Below are 5,546 nucleotides of genomic sequence, written 5' to 3'. Positions count from 1 at the left end.
CCCCTACAGGCTGCAGGGTTCATTACACCCCCACAATAAGAGTGTACAGTACTGTAAATAGAGAAATTTTTGGCGCCCCTCCCAAAGAGGTTTTAGCCAGCCCCATGAAGCCCAAGGAAAATCACGCACCGGGCAGAGCAGCAGCTTGGCCGCGGCGCTGTAAGATCAGAGGCGCAACTACCCAGCGTCAGAGGGGTATGCAGCAACAATTTTGGCGCCCACCCCCCCAAAAAAACAAAATAAATAAATAAATAGGTGTGCCGGAAATCATCATGTATGGGCTTTAAATAATAAAGGGTTATTTTAAAGTATATCAGCCACTGTAGGCCTACCATAATTATAAATAATTATATGGTATATATATATAAACTAAATAAAAACAAAAAGTAAGGAAATTTGTGTTTGGTAGATTTTCTCTGTTAGCATGGAATAATTATAATGTTGAAAGCCTTTCAGTTGCCTTTTCAAATGGTGCCTCATTTGTAAGGAACATGTATTTGTGGGATGAGCAGCGCTGAGTACGTGGGTTGCGGCCATGAAAAATTTGCCAAAACCTCTCTGCCAATGCCAAACAGGTTATTCTGCCATTGACTCGTTTGGTGGATTGGATGATTGAAGTTTGAAGAAACAAGACCTATTGGCAATTTAACAAGTTATTCATTTAACAACCAGGAGCCTCAGTAGCGTGCGGAAGAACCATACACAGCCACAACAGCCTGGCACCTCCTCCTCATGCTGGTCACCAGCCTGGTCACACACTGCTGTGGGATGGCATCCCCATTCTTCAACCAGCATTTGTCGCAAGTCAGCCAACGTGGTTGTGTGGTTGTGTTGGTCACTCTGGCACGAACAGCACGCCCAAGCTGATCCCACAAGTGTTCAATGGGGTAGAGGTCAGGACTGTGTGGGACACCATCCCACAGCAGTGTGTGACCAGGCTGGTGACCAGCATGAGGAGGAGGTGCCAGGCGGTCGTGGCTGTGTATGGTTCTTCCGCCCGCTACTGAGGCTCCTGTTTGCGAAATGAATAAATTGTTAAACTGCCAATAGGTCTTGTTTCTTCAAACTTCAATCATCCAATCCACCAAACACCAAACGAGTCAATGGCAGAATAACCTGTTTAGCATTGGCAGAGAAGATTTTTTAATGGGCGCAACCCACATACTCAGCGCTGCTGCTGATCCCACAAATACATGTTCCTCACAAATGAGGCACCATTTGAAAGGGAACTAAACAGGCTTTCCAACGGTATTAGATTTATTGCCAAAAAGCATTGTTACCACAGAGAAATAACCTACCAAACACAAATTTCCTTACTTTTTGTACTTTTTATTTATATATATATATATATATATATATATATATATATATATATATATATATATATATATATATATATTTTTTTTTTTTTTTTGATAACTTTGCAAACCCTTTGGTGTTCTCTCAATGAGCTTCATGAGGTAGTCACCTGAAATGGTTTTACCTTCACAGGTGTGCTTTTTCAGGGTTAATTAGTGGAATTTTTCCCCTTATTAATAAAAAAGCAAAGGGTGGCTACTTTGAACAATCTAAAATATAAGACATGTTTTCAGTTATTTCACACTTTTTTGTTAAGTACATAATTCCATATGTGTTCATTCATAGTTTTGATGCCTTCAGTGAGAATCTACAATGTAAATAGTCATGAAAATAAAAGGAAACCATTTCAATGAGAAGGTGTGTCCAATCTTTTGGCCTGTACTGATATATATATATATATATATATATATATATATATATATATATATATATATATATATATATATATATATATATACATATATATATACATATATATATAGCTTTAAACAAGCTAACGCTAGCTTTCGGGGCAGAGGGTAAATCACTATTGTATACCACCAACAAGGCTCAAAATAGCACCACACTTCAACGGTAGCATAATGAGGGTCCCTACATGTAAACCGAAGCTTTGAGAACTTTGTAACTGTAGAGACAGTTTATTAAAAAGATAGTTTAGAAAGACAGTAGCGTTCATGTTTACATACGGGCGCCATCTTGGAAAACAGTCATGACCAGTCGAATCCCGAACGCTGTGTTTGAGCCATGTTACTGGTTACTGGTTGCACGGCGTTCGTTGTTCGACTGCCTTGTTAGTGGTTTAGAAATAGAGATTCACCCTCTGCCCCGAAAGCTAGCGTTAGCAGCTAACCACCGGTTTGCGCTAGCTTGTTTCAAGCTAGAGTCGCATTCGATTAGCATGAAAACATATCCCAGAGAACGGTCGACTCGGTACACATGTGTTATCAACCCCTAAGTTCATTTTGCGCCAGAATTGTCCTTTAAAAAAAATGTTGACCCAGAAAAACTAAAAGTTGCCTGGTCGACAGGAAGGCAACACAAGGGTCAACTACTAATAATCGGTATCGGCCTTGAAAAACCAGTATCGGTCGATCCCTAATTGTCTCACGGTTCGAGCTGTGGCTTTGAGTTGAACTGTTCCCAGCCGTGTTTTGCACGTTGAGGTGATCCCAGTTCGCTCCGTCCCTCTGTGGTCTCTGTCTCCCTGCTGTCTCCGCGAGCTGTCTGACAGATACTCCGTCTGGAATCAGGCCAAAGCTCTGCTCCGCTGACGTGACGGGACAAATTAGTGTTACTCCGGCTAATGTATTCAAACTGCTGCCGAGCGGGCTGCAGAGGACATTGAGAAGTATTAGAAATGATAGCTTTGACTGTCAGCGACGCTAACCACTCCTGAAAAGGTGACAGCACATTTGGCTGCTATTTGCGAGAGAAGGAGAGAGAGGAAAAAAAAAAAGTCTACAAGTTTAACTTTGGGCCATTTTGATCTTTAATTCATACGGGATGTGGAAAATGTGTTTAGTTCTATTCACATCTCAAAAGAGTCATTCTGACGAGAGAAACATGCCGCGGAGATCATCTCACGCCATCGTGCCTTCGACACTTTGATGATTTTGTACTTTTCTCAGTGCCGGTCGACTCATTGACAAACTATCCTTTCATAAAAAAAAAGCTCAGGGAGGAACAACTCCGCACCGCTCCCCGCCCGCCGAGCTCTTACGCACGCAATCGCTGAATATTTGAGGCGACTCCTGGATGTGTTTTATGCAGACAACATCTGACAGGCCTGAAATGAAGCCAGGGCAGATATGAAAGCCGGCACTGTCTGTCAAAACCAGGAAATAATCAGCCCCCATCACCTCCCTCCCTCCGTCCAGCCTTCAGGGGCCCAGCTGAAAGTCATTAAACCCAAAAACAATGTGCTGCTTCTACTGTTAGTCTGAAGAAAATAATAATAGTAATAATACTTAGTAGAATTACCATAACCATCGGAGAGGATCTCAATTATCTGGTGTGTTTTCAGCACGGGATGACTGTCGGGTTGGGGTGATGGGTGGACGTCCCGGGCTGCACTGTTGGAATATTTTTGGGAAAATTGGTCAGCATTTATGTTCCAGCCTTGATTATAATAGCCAACAGTGATGACCCATCTCTAATCCTGTTAGAGTTTGTTTGGAACATGGGATGAAAAACATTAAATATGAAGAAAAAAAAAAAACATTCAAAAGTCCTGAAACTACATCCATATGCTTTCTGAGTTTTTATTTTTGCGAAACAATGCAGCTAAGCGTCTTCATGAATTCTGAATTTAAGCAGACATGCAGTATAAGATGCTCTAAAGTGTCTCGACGCTGTGCTGGAAAGTGGAATTTAAGCAACTAAAGCAACTTATTGTCTACATTTAAGCACTACAAAAAAAGAAAGAAATCAATATAAAAAGTACATATTACAAGCAAAAGTATAAAACCTACTTACATAAAAACAAATATATTTACACCTGGCCAATTTGAAGAACTGAATGAACATTATTTCCCCTGCAACATAAATGAACAGTGAACTACACGCTCCACCTGCTATTAACGTGTGCCCTGTATCTGGATACTAACTTAGATGTTTGCAAGGTATTACTCTTTGTCCTTTCAATTCTTGCGGGAATCCAGCTGTGCTGCAAGTTACAAGAAATCTTTAACAGCTGGAAAAAATCATTTTGTGTGTAAAATCAGTGGAGTTCACCTTAAATATTGTGATAAGTTACATTCTGATGAAGCATCCTAGTTAGTTCCTATGTAGGATTATGTGTTGCTCTTCAATCGTAACGTTAGCAAGGCTACTGACAAGCAGCCTACAGGTCGTGGCTTTCTCTTGAAAGTCTCCTGCCTTGCTACCTTTGATCCAGGATGCTTTTTAAATGTTTTTTGACTGCGGTTTAGCTGCTCCGGCCTAACTTGCATGTTTACATCCGGTCACAATGTGAGCAGAATCAAGATCACAAGAACTTGACGTATTAATACCAAGTGTAAATGCAAAGGCCTGTGATCAGATGTCACTATCCACATAACGTATCCAGGTACAGATCACATGTTGATTGTATTCTAAAATATAAAACAATATGGTTTTTAAAAGAAATCGAACAAGAGTAGAGAGGCAAAGTCCCTCCTCTTCTGGCGAACCTCATGGGATCTTATTTCGGAAACAGTATGTCCGGTAGTGAACGGGGAGAGACTAATTCTTTTTTTTATCCCGTTTGATCATTTTGTAAGTGAAGAAAGTCTCAGTTTGTCGAATATACGTCACCTGGCTCGCAAGCTAGCTAGCTTAGCTCTGTTCCCCAACACATGTAACGTTATCTTACCTGATGTGTTTTATCCAGCGAAATTTTATCAACCAATAAGCGAACGAAGGAACAAGATCCGTAGCTCGTGTGAGTAGTAACACGCAGACATCTAAGCCTCAGCGAGACTTCACTCAGAGACTTTGGGGTGAGCAGTCTTTCTGTTTATGTATTTTCACAGCCTAATACTTCAACAGTTTTAGGAAAAACTGAGACTTTCTTCACTTGCTAATTTATCTTTTAAAGATTTTTTGGGGGCTTTTTTCCCTTTATTTTAGAGTGAAAGTGGATAGACAGGAAAGGTGGGAGAGAGATGGGGGGATAACACGCAGCAAAGGGCCGCAGGTCGGATTCGAACCGCTGCAAAGGCCTCCTCAGCCTACATGGGGCGCACGCTCTTATTGGGTGAGCTAGAGGTCGCTAGCCTGGGAAAACCCTGACGAACTTCTAGCAAATTTGAGATTTGCTCTGCAAGTCAGTCTGGCCAAAAGCCCATTCAAGCCCATTTTAAATTTTTCCAAATCGAGGCACCAATCACAACCGTTGAGGCGGGCTCTACACCAATCACAACCGTTGAGGCGGGCTCTACACCAATCACAACCGTTGAGGCGGGCTTTATACCAATCACAACCGTTGAGGTGGGCTCTACACCAATCACAACCGTTGAGGCGGGCTCTACACCAATCACAACCGTTGAGGCGGGCTTTATACCAATCACAACCGTTGAGGCGGGCTCTACACCAATCACAACCGTTGAGGCGGGCTCTACACCAATCACAACCGTTGAGGTGGGCTTTACACCAATCACAACCGTTGAGGCGGGCTCTACACCAATCACAACCGTTGAGGCGGGCTC

Source organism: Perca fluviatilis, chromosome 9 (genome assembly GCF_010015445.1).
Source record: "Perca fluviatilis chromosome 9, GENO_Pfluv_1.0, whole genome shotgun sequence".
Taxonomy (NCBI): domain Eukaryota; kingdom Metazoa; phylum Chordata; class Actinopteri; order Perciformes; family Percidae; genus Perca; species Perca fluviatilis.
This window is presented reverse-complemented; position numbering follows the sequence as displayed.